Source organism: Eretmochelys imbricata, chromosome 5 (genome assembly GCF_965152235.1).
Source record: "Eretmochelys imbricata isolate rEreImb1 chromosome 5, rEreImb1.hap1, whole genome shotgun sequence".
Lineage (NCBI taxonomy): Eukaryota > Metazoa > Chordata > Testudines > Cheloniidae > Eretmochelys > Eretmochelys imbricata.
Window position 1 is genome coordinate 52,754,885 of NC_135576.1, and position 20,033 is coordinate 52,774,917.

Here is a 20,033-nt window from a genome sequence, read left to right on the forward strand (position 1 = left end):
ACTTGCATTTGCTTCAAATTGTACGTAATAATCAGTGGGTCAGAGAAGTGCTCAGTGCAGAGAGAGTACGCCGGAGTGGGGACACCCTAGCCCCTAGGTGACCGCAGCAGGGTTGGGGGTCGAGCCCCCCAGGAATCCTGGGCCCAGCCTTGTTGGGGTTACGAGGACTCTGCCAGACAGGAGAGTGGAAGGGGAGTCCTTAAGGGCAGGGAGGCCACTGGGTAAAGGAAGTGGGAGCGAGGACTCGGATCCTTTCTCTAGCCCATTTCATTGGGGTAGTGCAGAAGCCAGGAAAGTTCCCCACAAGAGCGGGACTATTCCCCCGCTTACATAGGTTATGCCAAACCATGAGGAGAGGAATGCTGGCTGGTGAGTCACCCTTCGGTATACTATTATCATTACTGAATTATTTAACACTTGTAAGCTGTCAAGTGTTATAGGTACATGGAGCTTGTGTGTCAAGACCTTGCTATGAGACAAGGGTAAAGAGTCACTTTCTTCTAATCCTGAACAAGGAAATGTTGTTAGCATAAGGCGATCATCACAGTATTATTCCTGAAGCTGCTCGGTCTCTCTGCTTCACTGTTTTTTCCTTTCACTGTTTTTCCCAGACCCTTTTCTGCCTGGATCCTTATTATAGAGTAAATAAAAGAAGCAGTACATACATCCTTCCATGCTAGCATGCTGTTCCATCTCTCTGTCATTCAGAATAGTACTGTACTGTGAAATGCAGCCAAACTACAGAGAAATCTTCCTGTTATGCCTAGTGAGAGCCATACAAAACCTTTGTACAGCCATAATTTTAAAAAGACAAGAATATGGTGTGGTAATTATTCCATTTGCAGATGTTGTGCTAACAAACATCCTCTTAAACATGCATACTTATATCTTCAGATCTAGAAGATACATTAGCTTTCAAACCCTAACGAGCACCTTGGGGTTGATGAGACACAAGCCCTGGAGAGAGTTGTTTCCAATTCAGTGACCATTTGGACCTGTAAGAAAAGGAGGGCCAAATTGTCTCCAGGTGTCAACTTGCAGACACGATAGCATACTTGTATTCTGCAGATTTGTATACAGTGAACAAACAGATAACCACACTATAGTCCTCCACTAAATAAGTGGAGTGGCAGTCCCATCAATGCTTAATCTAGTCCAGTAAACATAAGCATAGTGGTTTGCATGAACAGTTCAGCTAGCAGAACAGGTAGCAGAACCAGACCAATATTGCAAACACATATTTTGTTCTTTTTTAAAAAGACTTTGCTTCACCCATGATCCCACCCCTTTGGTTTGCGCTCTGATCTTTTGTGTCACTGAGACTTAGTAAGACAACTGTTCATGAATAACTGAGCTCACTTTCTGAGTGGAAAGTGAATTCTCAATCTGTACTTGAGTATTGAAAGTTTGAGCACTGATCCAATCAGAACGAACAATACCATGTGAGTTCTGACCAAGCACAATTAAGCAGATTGTTTCTTATATGAAACACCCATGCTCAAAGAGCTATTTCTAATCAATCCATACATTAAAAAATGGGGGAGGCGGAAAACTTCACTGAAGAATTTCAAACAATAAATTACCTCTGAAAACTGAGGCATTGACAAATATTATGCATTTGAGTATTGCCATTGACTTCAGCAGGGCTAGGATTTCACCCTTTCTGAAGTTACGATTTGCACTTCATCCAAGGTGAGAAGGTCCAATCATGCTTGAATGTTCAGAATATCTGCTGGCCAAACAGGTAGAAAACAGGTAATCAATGGCTACTGTTGTGGGCCTGAAAAGGTAGGCTAAATATTGCTGGCCGGCCACCAAATCTGGCAAAATTCTGTCTTTACACAAATGTGTACTATGTCTTAGAGTAGAATTTGGTCCGTAGACAGTGGGGCTCAGTGATCCATCAGAATTCATGAATGTACATTTAAAATTGGATGTGAAGAGCACTTTGTTATAAACCAGTTAAGTAGTTTGTTCATGGCACAATAAGTTGAATTGGTTCAGCCAACATGAATCAGGTCCTTAGTTCACCACAAAGATGTGGATACTGTGACAAAGTTCCTCCTCTACCTTGGTGGGTCTTACGCTTATTAGCGGATTTGCTCGCCTCGGAGATTCATGGCAGCCCTCAGTTTGGCTGTTTTCATGAACCCACAGTCCAGGTCAACTCCTCCTGTGTCTGATCAGGAGTTGGGAGGTTTGCGGGGAACCCGGGCCCACCCTCTACTCCAAGTTCCAGCCCAGGGCCCTGTGGAATGCAGCTGTCTAGAGTGCCTCCTGGAACAGCTGTGTGTCAGCTACAACTCCCTGGGCTACTTCCCCATGGCCCTCCCAACACCTTCTTTATCCTCACCATAGGACCTTCCTCCTGGTGTCTGATAATGCTTGTACTCCTCAGTTCTCCAGCAGTCTGGGTTCTCACTCTCAGCTCCTAGTGCCTCTTGCTCCCAGTTCCTCACACATGCCCCACAAACTGAAGTGAGGTCCTTTTTAAACTTAGGTGCCCTGATTAGTCAGCCTTAATAGATTCTAGCAGCTTCTTGATTGGCTGCAGGTGTTCTAATCAGCCTGTCTGTCTTAATTGTTTCAAGAAAGTTCCTGATTGTTCTGGAACCTTCCCTGTTACCTTACCCAGGGAAAAGGGACCTACTCAACCTGGGGCTAATATATCTGCCTTCTGTCACTGTCCTGTAGTCTGTTCACATATCCGAGCAGAGTTCCTCTGGGCAGCATCCACTGACTCCCTTGATGCCTTTAAGGGGCAGTGGGTGCTGTCTGGAGTTCTCTGTTCAGTGTCCCTGTCCGGTTCCCTTCATTTGACCCTTTGACCGCACTCCTGTCCCTGTTATTTCATTAGTTGTCCCCCGTATTTATTTGGTGTCCAGGTTCTGTGGATCCCCCTCTTTGGCTGGGGCGGGGGATCCTTTAACAGTGGGCGGGCTTTGCCCGGCTACTTCCCGGATCCCAATAGGATTACTCTCCTATAGCCATCTGGCCTGTTCCTGTCACAATAGCTATAGTGATTGTGTTATTGTGATCACTACATAGCACTGAATGCACAGCAGCATGTTTCAATGCCTGGAAGCAAAAGTGATTCGTGTGAGTGTGTGTGAGAGACAGAGATTATGAATTAAATATCTGTTCATTATTCAGATATATCACTTGGGATTAACTACTATACTGTGTGAACCTAATTCAGTGCTCCTTTTGAAACAAAATTTCCCATGGACTTAAATTCACTTGAATTTCTTGTACAAGGAGTGCTAGATCCGACCCAATGTAACAGAGAAATCTACACACACAAATAACTATGGGCCAGATTCAGGCACATTAATACCTCATTCCATGAGCAGATCCACTATGGAGAAAGGTACTACTCTGGAGTTTGGGCAAGATTGTGATAGCCTTTCTTACGAAATATCTACCTCTTTACATTTAAAAAGCGATTTACTGAATTAATAACAATTAATTATTAGAAAAGTATTACTGATGAAGTGTATTTAGAAGACGAAGCAAAGGTGATAAAATTGTTAACCCTCAGGGGTCAAATGCTTTTCAGACCATTCATGTCAGAGGGACAGCTCTGTAACTTAGAAAAAGATCTGGAGTTGCTTATGTAGCTGTGAGCTTTCCTCGAGCTTGTCTAATTTCTTCAAAGGAGGTTAGTGAATTGACCAACCCCTTGAAGACGATACCTCATCTGATAGCTATCAAACATGTACCACCAAGTTTCCAAGCAGGGGCAGCTCTTGTGTCTGGAAAACCAGACATTTATCCACACAAATTAGGTAGTTAGGATCACAAGAGCCTGACTTACACAAGCAAATGATCAAATATAGGCATTATAAAAAGCACAAGTGTATGTGCATTTTCACGCGAGTAATCTTGGTTTGTTCATTTCAACGTATAGTCCTAACTGTGAAATGAAAAGGCTTTTTACTTGTCAGGACTTGAGATCAGGTGTGTCTCTTTCAATGGTTGATGAACAACATCAAAAACAGTTCAGGAAACTGCATTCATTGCACTGCTTCAGGTGCATGTGATGTTGGGCAACAGACTGAGACTCATAAGACATTAGTTCTTTGGCCAGCTCTGCTTCTGATTCCCCTTGACAGAGTGAAGTTTGGCCATAACGTTCTGTTTCTACCTCAACAATTGTATTATACCTTGTGTGTGTGTTAAGAAAGGAAAAATTGATATTGATAACAATTGTGCTATTCACTAGGGGCATGTCTATACTGTCCCGCAGTTTGGACTAAGGGAGTATGAAGAGCAGTGCTTGCCTGTAATTCCCCCATGCGGATACTACAGACATGATCTTACAGATCCCAAGCTCACACTAGTGTAGTCCTCTTTGACTACTATTCACGGTTATTCACACCCCCTTAGTCCAAACTGTGGGGCAGTGTAGACATGCCCTTAGGCGTTTGAAAGGTCCAGGGCCTCCGTAGACTAAGGATCAATCAAAAAAAAAATCAAAAAAAAAATCACTCTCCTGTAGCCAGCTGGCCCGACCCTGTCACAATACATAGATGGGGATTTAGTCATGTTAACTCTGTAGGCCATGAAAATCCCCTGCATTCACTAGATTTCAGCATCTAGCTCCTCTTTGACTTGGATTTTAAGATGACAAAGTTAGAACCACTCAACATTTTTCTTTATTATCCATCTTAAAACACTCATCAGTTTAAAGTGTGCGTTCCATTTTCACATCGACAAGGAAAAAAATTAACACAGCATGGAAGGACAGGTTTATCTCTGCAATATTCACATAATTGGTTCAGGTATCACTTTGCCTCAACTTTCTTCCTTCTATCTCAGCAATTATCACAAAAATTCATTACTTACATAGTAGCAAGAAAGACATTTCTAAGCCATTTGAGCCAAAGGTTGCAGTTCCTATTAAAGCGAATCTCACATTGGCTTTAATGAGTGATATTCTCACCCCCTGCTCTGGCCATTTTACAGATAGAGAGGCTGGAGCTGCATAGAGGGGAGCTGAAGCCCTGGTTACAGATTGGGGAGAATTCCCCTGGCATAGACAATGATGAGGCAGATGACCACGAGATGATCTTTGCATATTCCCTTGCGAGTGCTGGTATAGTGTGTCAGGAGCAGGGCAGGGGCAGTGGAACCTTCCCAAAAGTGTGTGGTGGGGGGGGCACGGGTTCCCTCCTTTTCTGCCCAAGGCCCCGCTCCCTTCCAAGCTGGAAGCTGGAGGGGGCTGAGAGCTGCGGACCCTCCATTTGTCCAGGGTGGAGGAGCTCAGAGCAGCCCCCTGCCTGTGTCCCTGCCCCTTGGGCCCCAGCTGCCTGTGCGCTCTTACCTTGACCTGGCTCTGGTGGAGGTGGGTGCAGCCTGGCTTTGGTCAGAATCACATGGGGAGCTATGGACCCTCCACCTGCAATGAACGGGGAGCCATGGGGCAGGGACATGGGCTGGGGGCTGCTACGGGCCCCCCACACTGGCCAAGTGGAGGGACCACTGCATGGCTCCCTGGCTAGACTCAGCCTAACTTTGATAACTCCCCAGGTCATCTTTGTTCCCATTTTTAAAGACAGGTATCTTTTTCCCTTCTCCAATCCTCTGGGATCTCACCTGTCCTCCATGAGTTCTCAAAGATAACGGCTAACAGTTCTGAGATTGCTTCAGGTAATTTAAGTACTCAAGGATGAATTTCATCAGGCCCTACTGCCTTGAGTACATTCAACTTATCTATATATTCTTTAACATCTTTTCCTGTCTTGGCTTGCGATCCTTCCCCCTTTTTGTTAACATTGTGATGAATATCTGGTCACAGTTAATCTTTTCAGTGACAACTGGAGCAAAGTAGGCAATAACCACCTCAGCCTTCTTGATGTGTTAGCTCTCCTACCCACTAAGTAGAGGACCTACACTTTACATTAAGAGCAAGGGACAAAGAATTTATGGAATCCTCTCATAGCCTTTTATGTCCCTTGCTAGGTGTAACTTATGTTGCACCTTTGCCTTTCTGATTTTTTGTCCCTACATACTTTTGGTATCCTTTTATATTCCTCCTTAGCAATTTGGGCATGTTTCCACTACTTTTAGGATTCCATTTTGATTTTTCAGGTCATTAAATAGCTCCTGATGGACTCCTATTGGCCTCTTTCTAGTCTTCCTATCTTTCCTTTGCATTGGGATAGTTTGTAATTATGCCTTTTTAATACTGTCTCTCAAACTGCCGACTCTTGTGAACTCCTTTATACCTTAGATATTTTTCTTCCCATGAGACCTTATCTATCAGTTCTGAGTCTTAATCTACTTTTTTTAGTATATCTTCCTTTTTCTGCTGCTCTTATTTCTTCCCTTCCTTAGAATCATGAAAACTATCACTTCATAATTGCTTTAATCCAGAGTGCCTTCTGCCTTCAACAGGAAGGAAGTGGTAGCAAAGCTAGTCAGAATGAAGTCTAAAATGGCTGTTCCTCTGGCTACTCCCTTCACTTTTTGAAACAAAATGTTCCCCAATACATTTCAAGAACCTATTGGACACTTATTTGTCATCTAACTTTTCCAACAGATATCTGCATAGCTAAAGTCCCCCATTATTTCCAGATCTTGTGGTTTTTTGCATATTTCAGTTTTCTTTTAGGACATGTAGGTCATATGTTGAATACTGAATAGCCATAGTCTTAAACTCTAATATCTTCTGTATTGAGAAAAAAGAAGAGATTGGTAGATGCATTGTTACACTTGTAGAATCCCTGCCAGATATACAACAGTAGATGCCTCTAGGGAATCTTCTGATGGAAGCCTGAACACACAAGGTCTTATTCTATTCAGACTTGTGTACACATTTAGTTGAAAAGTTGTCATGATTTTGTTAATTTATGTAAACTTTTTATTCAGCCAGCTGGATTTCTTTTGCTGTACATTTATAATGCTTGCTGAGACAGTGGGCAAGGGCCAATAATGAGGAAGCGGGGGGAGGGGAGGCTGGCCCAAATGAGCTATCTAGATAACTTGATCCCCACCCAACTACAGAATCTAAAGCTGCTGCATGATAGCACAAACACAGTAACCCCAAAAATTTATTTATATTTGTGAATCACTTTGAAAACTGATGGTCACTGTGAATGTATTTCTAAGCATTCACTTCAGTTTAGATATGATGCCCACACTATTCATGAGTCTCTTACTGCATAGGAGATCCAATTAACTTGGAGCCCAGGCATAGTGGGGAGAATCTTTTGCAGGGTCTGGGGAGATGGAAGGGATGGCGCTATGGAGGCACCCAAAATCCGTTTCCATATGGAGAAGGGAAGATCCCTGTATGTAGAATCTTTTCACTCCTGTGTATAATGGGATTGGATGTGATCCGGACCTTAGAACCTAGAGTAGTCCAAATTATGCCTTCCAGAATATCTTATTTCATGTTCAGAAGGCCCCAATACATGTTAAGCAAAGACTTAAGGATTATTTATTGTTCAGAAGTCCCTCAGTCTTCTCTAGTTTTGACTAACCTAAATACATGTATTACTGCAAATATTGCCACCCCACTATTCTAGCACAGAGCATTTGGGATTCCCATTATTAACCTTTTGCTTTGTGCCTATTCCTCCTACTTTCTGTGTCTGAGCCAGTTTGATGCATGACCGTTTTCTTTTTTTAACCTCTCACCCATTATTACTTAGGTTTGTTAATAGCCTCCTGTGATGTCCTTTTGAAAGTCCATATTGTCAGCTTGTTCTTCTAGGCACTATTTTGTAGGCACACTTCTACTAGAGAGAGTAAAGGGGCACTCATCCTCCACAGAAGACATTCTGATTTGCTCCTATCACATCACTTGCATTGTGTGTATTTGCTGCTTTTTTAAAAAATAGCATTATCAGTTGATAGCTAGCAAAAAGTCAGTCTTTGCTGTACTTGTTCTCAGTTGTCTCTAATGCATGTAAGCTTGTCTGTTCCACATTTATAGGGTTTTACAGTTTTTGCTGTTGTATCAAGGGACTGTGTACATTTCAGTAAACCTAGATATGAATTAATGTAGTAGAGGTATCCTAACATTCCCCGGTATAGGCTCCACACTTGACAATCCTGTCTAAGGTATTAAACCTTAGGTTTATTTTGTGCTTTAAGAATGTTTCCCCTCATACGATTGACCAGACTGCCACAGTAATGATGCAACTGGCTGAAACCCTTACCGCAGGCCAGATGTTAAAGTGTAAATCAGCCATTTGGAAAACATTCAGTAAAGAATATGGTGCTAACTGTTTCCATCAATACCGTATGGTAAATTACTAACAATGTTTAATAGATGACTAACAAAGCTGTGTCTCTGCTGAGAAAATAGAGTACTTCCTCATGGTTCACACCATTAACATTTGGGGTTATATTGTGTTTAATACAGGCCTCCCAACTTGAATATACTACACGCGGCCTGTTAAACTCTTAGCATTCATAGCCACCTGAAGAGAGAACACTCCCTACCCCCATGTCTAAGATTGACTCAGGATTAGTGAGTAAAGAATTTAAGTCCATATTAATATGAAACTGTTACCAGATTTCAATGCTACTGTCTGCATAACTGGCTGTGCTTTCAGATTCCCTCTTACAGGGAGGGGCCAGTTTTGTATTTAGATATATATTCTTAAGAAGATTTTTCTTAGCACAGTAGGTAACATCAGACTATAGACATGTTTGAACTTAGGATTCATTTTTTGATGTAGCCCTTTGGAACACTCAGACAGATTTATAGATGCAGCATGTCTGCACAATACCAACAGTTGCTTATAGAAACACACATTGCAATTTTGGAAAGACTATTAAAAAACACCTTTTATTTGTAAAGCACAAGTGCCAAAAAGACAGAAATGGCACTTATGAATCCCACTTCAGTAGACTAAAATACCTGAAGTGTATGTGTGGTTTGTGTGTTGGTCCAGTGATAGCATTTTTGTCTCTTAACCATAAGCTTGTTTTTTGTTCAAACTTCATTTTGGGGCTTGAATTTATACTTAGAACTGGATGAATGAGGGAGATGGCATGTGTGTGGAGAAAGTGCTTACAAACACTTTTCATTCCCTGGGTCTAGGTTATAACTGTGCCATAGAAGTCCTCCAGGATATGTAGACTCATATCCTGTATACTTTGGTTTCCTGTGACCCCACACTTCCTGCTAGGACAGAAACAAAGCAGCTCAGGACATGGCCGTCACAGGCTGCAGCTACAGAAAGTAGTAGGAAGCATAGGCGCTGATTCCGCATAGGCTGGAGCATAGGCTGAAGCACCCACGGAGAAAAATTGGTGGGTGCTCTGTATCCCCTGGCAGCTCCCCACTCCAGCTCACCTCGTCTCCGCCTCCCCCATAAGTGTGCCATGTGCCTGCTTTTTCCCTGGAGCTCCCAGCTCTTGCGCCACAAAACAGCTGTTTTGCGTGGCAGGGAGCAGAGGGAGAATGCGGCATGCTCAGAAGATGCAGGGCCAGGGCAGGGATTTGGGGAGGGGTCCAATATGGGCGGGGAGGGGGCGGAGTTGGGGTGGGGACTTTAGGGGGAAGGGGTTGGAATGGGGGCAGGGCCAGGGCGGGAAAAGGATGGAGTTGGGACAGGGCTGGGGGGGCACAAGCACCCACCAGGGCTGGGGAAGTTGGCGCCTATGGTAGGAAGCTTTGTTACCTCACTCTGTATATAGTTCCTGTTCATAAGAAAGGGTTTGTCTTGTCATGGTGTGATCATGAACAAGATATTATCGAGTACCAGCACTGGGGCACAGCATAGTGAAAGATCCTGTGGAAGAGGTAACATTGCAATTGTAGCTACAGAGTGCAGTTGCGCAGGCTAACTCCCCCCAAGAATAAGAGGAAACTGCTGACTGTGTCTGGAAAATTTTCAAACAGCAAATTGAACTGTGTATGAAAGCCCTAGGGGCAAACAGACTGAAAGATGAGCAAAAGATTGTTCTGCTTTTCCCAGTGGAGGGTAGAAGAAACCCTAGATGTCTACAGTGCATGCTGTACAGCTGGGGGCGGGGGGAGAAGAGAGGTGGGAAAACTTTGCAAAAATGAAAATGTTTGAGGATCTCTTTCAAAAGATGATTAGGAGCAGAATATAGAATGAAGGGGGAACAGAGGGCTCTGTCTGTCATACTTAAAACAAGTCAGTCTTCTGAATACAGAATATTAAGACCCTCTCTCATAATGACCAGCTTACTAAGGGAGATTAGTATATGGCAATTGACCGACAAAAAGCCTAGAGAGGCACAGAATACATGACTGAGCACTATAGCTAAACCAGAAAGGGAAAAATTCATAGAAATTATTCTGGCCAGGGCCAGAAACCAGGGGTGCCATGTGGGGGAGGGTATGAGGGGGCTCCTGCCCCCCCCCCCCCAGTTTCATACAGGTGGTGTGCTCCCAGGTGGAGCTCTTAACTGCAGCACAACATTAGTGTGGAATGGGAGTTCTGCAGAGGAGAGGTGCTGCTCCCAGCATGTGCCCCTGGGGCAGGGAGTCCCTAGTTTGTTTACAAACAGAGGCAGGGTGATTAAGATAAGAAAGGGCTGGTAATTTCATTATGGATCTGGAAGTCAGATGAGCCTGTGAAACAGGAATCCGTGGGGTGTGGGGGGCATTGAGAGAATTCAGGGGACTCAGAAGAAATACAGCCAAGCCCTCTGAGCCAAGGTTACAGTCTGAAAAGAATGGACTTTAAAACCCAGGAAAGGGATAGTAATGGGATAGACAAGTTCCCACTCTACCTGGGGTACTTATGGTGACGGTGCCACACACTATTAACTTATTTATCCTTACAGTCTCCCTGGGGGTAGAGTAGTGCTGTTATATCCACTGTACAGATGGGGCACTGAAACTCTGGCCCTTAATCTCTCTGTCTCAAAGGTATTTAGGCACCTAGTGGGATTTTTCAAAAGTTCCTAGAAGGTTAGGTGCTTTGTAAACCCCACTCAGTGGTGCAAGTAGAAATCATTTCTTGCTGGTAATGCACTCATGGGAGAGACACAAGGGGGGGCACATGACCCTCCATGTGACTGGTCCCTGCCCTGTCACCTCCGACACTCCCCCTTTGTATATAGAAACATCAGCATGCTTAACTACTCACTTTCCTCCCAAATATTTAGTATTCAGTCCGTTTATATGGAATATAGGAGTTGGGTGAAGAGCCATTTCAGCATATGTATGACTTATTAAAAGACAAATTTTAAGTAGAACTGTATCCTAAATTGCTTTATGGCATTGTACCCAAACATTTCATTGCAATGGGGGATTCAACTTCCTTTATAGGAACAGACTCCTGAGACTCTTACCAGTCCACAAAAGTGGTCCATAGTCATGCAAATAGTCCCATTATCTTCAGTGGGATTGATCAAATGATTAAGGGTTTACAGGATTAGGTTCCAAGTTTATAAATTGTTCTGGATGAAACTGACAATGCCTGAGCTGTCAGATCAGAAGGAGCTTCATTTGAATAAAGGTGGGCAGACTGTGATAAGTCTTAGCTCCGTTACTAAAATGAGTAACATATTTTCAGCAAAGTTCTTGGCAGATTCCTGAGGAAGCTGGTTCAAGGCTGTCAGTGTCCGGCATTACAATCTTCGCGTATAGTTCTCTCACCCACAAAGCTGGAAAATGAGGCATTTGTTTTATTTGCTTTGCTGCTCCAATTAACAAAATGCATGTTAGACTAGTTTGGCTGCAAAGAAGAATTCTATGTACACTGGGGACAACACCTGATTCCCATCAGGCTGCAGAACTGGGCTGACATCAGAATCCAAACATCCTCTGGTCAGTGCAAGAAGAGGCATTCCTCTAGTGATTTGGACTTGAAGTGATGCAGTATGGATGTCATGGATAATTCAGACCAATGGGTATAAACAGAATCAAAAACAGTGTTTAAACACCTTCTGTCCCCCGGCTCCCCTCTTGAGGACTCCTGACCAAAGTAACAGCACAATACAGATGCTAACAAACCTAAACAAAGCCTTTGTTTTGTTAGCATAGTATTGTGCTGTTAAAGCCATATAAAGAATGAATGCCCTCCCTAGCCATGTTCTGTTCCTTTAAAGACCAGAGCGCAGCCCCACCCCACCCTCTCTGGAGGGGGAGCTAGCCCCAAGTTTTTCCGGTACCCCATACCTGCTAAAAATTTCTTGCCGGTACTGCACACTGGAGGGTACTGCCTACTTGCACTCCTGACACAGCTAGGCATCTAGTGGGATCTTTGGGTGCCTAAAAACCTTTAAAACTCTGTCCCTAGGGCACTGGCCTGAGATCATGGAGATCTGGTCTTGGTTTTGCTCCCATCTATCAGTCTTTTTCCCCCTGGAGGAAGTAGAATCCAGGGCTTTCATGGCCACTGGACCAGCCTCTCTCTGCTGTATGCTGCTAAGGGTTGGGGAGAACCAAGACCAGTTCTGAGACTCCAGCAAGTAGGCTAAGGGGATTGGGGAGGATGTCATGACTAACAGCATGAAAAGCAGCACAGAGGTCAGGAAGACTAGAGAGAATGAGTGTCAGATGAGAGGAGCATTGCCATCAGATTGAGGGAAGTGATTATTCCCCTCTCTTTGGCACTGGTGAGGACTCATCTGGAGTATTGCATCCAGTTTTGGGCCTCCCCCACTACAGAAAGGATGTGGACAAATTGGAGAGAGTCCAGCGGAGGGCAACGAAAATGCTTGGGCATATGAGTTCTGAGGAGAGGCTGAGGGAACTGGGCTTATTTAATCTGAAGAAGAGAAGTGAGGGGGGATTTGATAGCAGCCTTCAACTACCTGAAGGGGGGTTCCAAAGAGGATGGAGCTCGGCTGTTCTCAGTGGTAGCAGATGACAGAACAAGAAGCAATGGTCTCAAGTGCAGTGGGGGAGGTCTAGGTTGGATATTAGGAAACACTATTTTACTAGGAGGGTGGTGAAGCACTGGAATGGGTTACCTAGGGAGGTGGTAGAATCTCCATCCTTAGAGGTTTTTAAGGCCTGGCTTGACAAAGCCCGCTCTGGGATGATTTAGTTGGGGTTGGTCCTGCTTTGAGCAGGGGGTTGGACTAGGTGACCTCCTGAGGTCTTTTCCACCCCTAATCTTCTATGATTATATGAGATCACTTAACCCCAAAAGGGGGCAGGTTCTGCCCCAGCTTGGGTTGTAGAGCAATAGCTGCTGTGCAATTTTACATTTTGACAGAGAACCATTTTTGTTTTGTTTTTTTGTTCTGAGGTCAAGAAAAGGAAGGAATGAGTAACCGATGTTTATGCTCAAATTATTAAGGTTTCAGCTGTATCCAGGCCTATTCCAGAACAAAACAAATTGCATCCAAAGAGTCCATAAAGTCAACAATTATTGTCATGATTTGTATTATTCACTGGGCACAACCTGTGTGCTCAGCACTATTCAGAAAATGTAGTTCCTGAGTCAATGTATATAAGATGTGTAGCCCTAGATAAGATGGCTCAGATATTTAAGTACGAAGTATATAGTTATTGAGCACATGCTAATATATGAGAGTGGAGGTGCTAATGGCAATAGAAGTTTTATTTTATTAAGGACTAGGAGATTTAACCCTTCAGCTTTTTTTCCAAGAGGAAGAGCTGCCCAGAGCCCCTGTTACTTTCTTTTTTCTGCCTGCAGTGGCCCTGATAGACATCAGAAGTCTAAAGCTGAGGGAAAAAAATTGAAAATATGGAATTTTCTTGGTGTTTGGTTTTAACTATTCCCTCTAAGATCTGAACCACAGTCACTGTAGTCTTATATATAAGAGCTTTCGGGAAAGTAAATAGGCGTTAAACAGAAATGAAACTTTTGCAGTGTTGCCAACTCTCATGATGATGATTTTCCTTAAAGCCCCAGCTCCTGGAGTCAAGTGGATATGATGATTTCAGCCTTTATTCTTAAAGAAAAATGATGTTTCTAGCCCTTGTGGCTGTGGTGAAAGCTTCAAAATGTGAGACCAGTGCACCGTAAAGGCTCAAAGCAGAAGGCAAATAAATCATGAGATTATGTAAAAAAATTTGGTGAGCCTGATTCATGACTTTTGAAAAATTTGGGGTTGGCAATGCTATGAAAGTGATTTGAAAGTGTCAGTTTCACTCCTGTTTTAAGGTCAGTGTCTAGTCTAATACCCTTAGAAGCCCAGGCAGCTGCAGTATAACTCTTGAATATAACTGAAACAATTAGAAAGTAATCTAGATCTTTCTACATCACACTTGTTTTGTTTTGTTTCGTTTTGTCAGTTCACCAAGCTTGGAATAGATCATTTAACTTTTGGAAACATCCTACTAGGGCAAGGGCCCGTGAGTTTAAAGTAAGAATATACATTAATTTTAAACTTAACCAGTGTCCCTTAACTTGTGTCAAGTCACTTATCTGTGCCAAAAAAAAAAAAAAAAGCATAAACCCCACACTAGAGTTTTCAGGTGCCTAAGTAGCCCTGGGGATCATGGTTAAGTCTCCCCCCTCCACTCTTCTCTTCACCTCCCTTCCCCCAAAAAAATCTGAAATGGTGCCCCTGTCAGAAATATAGAACACAGGAAACACCATCAACCATGAGGCAACCAACATGAGTTCACAATGTGCAGCATTCTGGTAATTAGAAGCTATAATAAACCTGCCTTTTATGCTAAACTGAGCACAGAAAGTAGGAAGGTTCATGTAGTAAGCACACAAGGACTCATCACCTGAAGAGCTATTTTAAGCACAATGATGGAGGAGGCTGAAAACTCATAATTGGCTAATTAAAATGTACACAGATGGCACTTGTGAAACACAGACATTGGGCCACAGGTAAATATAGTAACAAACTGAAATGTAAGGAGCACTTAAAGGTTGACAGATCAAGTGTCAGAGGCTAAGTCTATGCTACACACTGGCAGTGGTGGCATGTTAGGGTATTTGTAGCTACACATTGCAGTGAAGAGCAGCCGCTGTCCTCGCTAGGGTGAGTAGCTACAAGTGTCAGAGAAAGGCTCTGGAAGGAAAGAAACAGCAGGTAAAAGCTTCAGCTGTTACCTGATGTTGAGTCCTTTCATTGGGGATGAGGCAAGACTCCAGTGGGGGGCGGGAGGAGGCAGCTGGGAAAGCCGACTGTCCCGGCAGAGGGGAAAGTCTCTAGGAGGTGGTGGAATCTTCAACCACTACCCCTCAGCTACTGGAGTCTTCCCCTATTCTGGGGAAGGGCTTCAGTAAAGGGGAGCTGCCCAAGCCTTTCCTTGCTGCCTTTCATAGAATCATAGAATATCAGGGTTGGAAGGGACCTCAGGAGGTCATCTAGTCCAACCCCCTGCTCAAAGCAGGACCAATCCAAAATTAAATCATCCCAGCCAGGGCTTTGTCAAGCCTGACCTTAAAAACTTCTAACGAAGGAGATTTCACCACCTCCCTACGTAACGTATTCCAGTGCTTCACCACCCTCCTGGTGAAAAAGTTTTTCCTAATATCCAACCTAAACCTCCCCCACTGCAACTTGAGACCATTACTCCTCGTTCTCTCATCTGCTACCACTGAGAACAGTCTAGATCCATCCTCTTTGGAACCCCCTTTCAGGTAATCCCTGCTCATTCTTCTCTTCCGCAGACTAAACAATCCCAGTTCCCTCAGCCTCTCCTCATAAATCATGTATTCCAGTCCCTTCCTCATTTTTGTTGCCCTCTGCTGGACGTTTTCCAATTTTCCACGTCCCTCGATCTGCTGGCAATGCCCCTACTTATACATCCCTTATACATGGCCTTCTTGGCAACAAGGGCACACTGTTGACTCATATCCAGCTTCTCGTCCACTGTAACCCCTAGGTCCTTTTCTGCAGAACTGCTTCCTAGCCATTCGGTCCCTAGTCTGTAGCGGTGAATGGGATTCTTCCATCCTAAGTGCAGGACTCTGCACTTGTCCTTGTTGAACCTCATCAGATTTCTTGTGGCCCAATCCTCTAATTTGTCTAGGTCCCTCTGTATCCTATCCCTACCCTCAAGCGTATCTACCTCTCCCCCCAGCTTAGTGTGATCTGCAAACTTGCTGAGGGTGCAATCCACGCCATCCTCCAGATCATTAATGAAGATATTGAACAAAACCGGCCTGAGGACCGACCCTTGGGGCACTCCACTTGATACTGGCTGCCAATTAGACATGGAGCCATTGATCACTACCCGTTGAGCCCGGTTCCTCTGTTAGACCCTTTCCATTCCACAGGGAAAGACTCCAGCAGGGCAGGAATGGGACACTGAACTGCTAAAAATAGCAGGGAAGGTGGGGAGGCATGGTTTGGATGAGTATAGAGCATGCAGGGTATGTGCTCATATTATACCTACACCCTTCAGATGGGTCTTTACTTGCCTAAGCCATGCCTCTACTACACTGCTATTTATACGTGTGCTGGGGGCTATATGCGTATGTACTCTGCATCCAACCAGAAGATGCATGCAGTGCAGATGTAGCTATAATGCGCAGACAATTAGAGTTGGGAAAGCGTGCACTGACGCTTAAATACAAAGGGAGATTGATAAAACAAGAGTTTGTAGTAGTGCGCAGCGGAAAGCAACCAGCCTTGGGGCATCATATGAAAATGTAGTCACTGGAAATGGGTGCTTCCTAATAACAGGCAAGATACCGTTAAATAAGATGCAGAACCTGTGGTGCATGAAAAGTTCCATAAGCCTTAAACAAGCTGGAAGAAGAGCTGCAAAACATGACCTCAAATGGTATTACCTGGAGAATAGAAGAGTCAATAGACTGCATTCATGCCTTAGTAGTTACTCGGGGGAGGGGAGAGAAGACTACAACTGTATAAGAAGCTGAACAAAAACATAAGAACGCTTCTATTTGCCCTAAGGAGTGAACTCTTGTCTGAGACAGCAAGAGTCAGATTCTTCAGCAAACTAGATGCAGCAGCTAGATTTTGACGGATCCTCTTGGGCACTCAGTGCAGATCTTGGAGCCCTATCTGCCAAATGCTATTAGTGCCTTTTGAATGTTTGGCTCCAGAAGTATTACACTGTACAATGAGCCAGATGCCAGATGGTCTAACAGGTGTGAAAGTGTACATTGATACAACTTGGGCAACACGTCCACTGAACATCAAGAATGACTGAGGAGAGTATTGGAAATTGCAAGAGCTAATAACCTTGAACTGAACCAGGCCAAATGTCAAATTACGAACAATGGAAATAACAGTTTTATTAGAGAGACTGGCCCCCAAAGGAATCTTGCACAATGAATCAAAGATTCAGGGAATACTGAATATATCAAGACCTGAAGATAAAGGGAATTAAAAGGCTGCTAGACAGGTACGGACATACTATCGTCATTCAACATGACTCCACTGCTCACCCAACTCACCTAGGTGAGCACAAGGACACTGAATGGGCCTGGATGCCAGAGCATGAAAGAGTTCAATGATTTAAAGCATTTTGCCACATTTGCTCCAGACTGCAATATTTTGACTCCCAGCCTTGAAGAAGAGCTGGAAGTAGCCCTATTTGGGCATCATGAACGGGGTGGTTGCCAGTTGCATATACATCTAGGGCTATGATAGCCACAGAAAAGATGTATGCACAAATTGAAAAAGACACATGGATGTTCAGGACTAATGTTTTTCTCTATGGCTGTAGCTTCAAAGCAGAAACTGATCACAAATTACTGCTCCTAAAAAGGGATTTGGAGAAGCACCAGCAAGGACAAAGTCTGTATTGTAAAGAATATAGAAGTATGATGTGACCCTCGAGATCCAACCCCTCAAGAGCATATGCTCAATCTGTCCATATACAATGTGATCTGGAACAAGCAGAAAACATACCTGTGAACATAATTAGGGCTGTCCCACAATTAAACAAATTAAGCGTGTGATCAATAGAATACCATTTAAATATTTTTGGATGTTTTCTATATTGTCAAATATTGATTTCAATTACAACAAAGAATACAAAGTATACAGTGCTCATTTTATATTTTTGATTACAAGTATTTGCACTGTAAAAAAAAAATAGTATTTTTCAGTTCACCTCATACAAGTACTGTAGTGCAATCTTTGTTGTGAAAGTGCAACTTAAAAAAGATTGTTTTTGTTTGAGTGCAGTTATGTAACAATGAAAAACTTCAGAGCCTGCAAGTCCACTCAGTCCTACTTCTTGTTCAGCCAATCACTCAAACAAGTCTGTTTACATTTGCAGAGTTAATGCTGCCCACTTATTGTTTATAATGTCACCTGAAAGTGAGAACAGACGTTCTCATGGCACCCTTGCAAAATATTTACATGCCAAATGCGCTAAAGATTCATATGTCCCTTCTTGCTTCAACCACCATTCAAGGAGACATGAGTCCATGCTGATGACAATCCAAAGTAGTGTGGACTGACACATGTTCACTTTCATTATCTGAGTCAGATGCCACTAGCAGAAGGTTGAATTTCTTTTTTGGTGGTTCAGGCTCTGTAGTTTCTGTCGCTCTAAGACTTCTGAAAGCATGCTCCTCACCTCGTCCCTCTCAGATTTTGGAAGGCACTTCAGATTCTAAAACCTTGAGTCAAGTGCTGTAGCTATCTTTAGAAATCTCACATTGGTACCTTCTTTGCATTTGGTCAAATCTGCAGTGAAAGTGTTCTTAAAATGAACATGTGCTGGATTATCATCCGAGACTGCTAAACATGAAATATATGGTAGAATGTAGATAAAACAGCAGGGAACATACAGTTGTCCCCCAAGGAGTTCAGTCACAAATTTAATTAATGCTTGTTTTTATATTAAAATAAATAAAAGCATCAGCATGGAAGCATGTCCTCTGGAATGGTGGCCAAAGCATGAAGGGGCATATGAATGTTTAGCATATCTGGCACGTAAATACTTTTTCAATGCCGGCTAAAAAAGTGCCATGTGAACATCTGTTCTCACTTTCAGGTGACATTGTAAATAAGAAGAGGGCAGCATTACCTCCTATAAATGTAAACACACTTGTTTGTCTTAGCCATTGGCTGAACAAGAAGTAAGACTGAGTGGACTTGTAGGGTCTGAAGTTTTTCATTGTTACATAACTTCACTCAAAACAATCTATATTTTTAAATTGCACTTTCACAACAAAGATTGCACTACAGTACTTGAATGAGGTGAATTGAAAAAATATCATTTTTTAAAGTGCAAATATTTGTAATAAAAATACACTTTCATTTCAGTTACAACACAGAATACAATATATATGAAAATGTAGAAAAACATCCAAAATATTTAATTTCAATTGGTATTGTTTAACAGTGTGATTAAAACTGATAAATCGCAAGTAATGTTTTAGTTAATCACAAGTTAACTGCAATTAATTGACAGCCCTAATGATGATGTCTTCAATCATCCCATATGTCTGCAGATACAGTACATGACAAATAGCTAATGCTGGAATCAGTAATACAAGCCATAAGTAAAGGAAGAGGAAAATTAGCACTTTCCATCTTCATGCTCCCACTAGAAAAATGAGCTTTCAGTGATTTCAGGAGTGCTCTTGCAGGGAACACTGATCCTGGTGAGGAAGGAAAATCTTCGAACAAATCCACAAAAGGCATCTGGGAATGATCAAATCAAAAAAGGAGATCTAGAGAAGCAGTATTCTGGACACATGAATTTGACTTCAAAGAAATTGTGAGCAGGTGTAGACTCAGATGTACAAAGAACTGAGAACAATTGCAAACACTTTAGAGGACAGGATTCAAAAATGACTTTGATAAATTGGAGTGTCTGAAATCAACATTATGAAATTAAATAGACACATGCACAGTACAATGCCAAAGAAGAAAACAGTCAAATGCAAAACAGGGAATAACTGGCTAGGCAGTAGAAGGGGTGGGGGAGGGGGGGAGAGTGTTGTGGCTCACAAATGTGATGCAGTTGCAAAAAGGCTAATCATTCTGAGGTGTACTAAGAAGTGTTGTATGTAGGACATGAGAAGCAATGGTACCACTCTACTCTGGATTGGTGAGGCCTCAGTTGGAGTATGTCCAGTTTTGGGCACCACACTTTACGAAACATATGGAAAAACTGGAGAGATTCCAAAGCAACAAAAAGACTGGAAAACCTGACCTTTGAGGACACT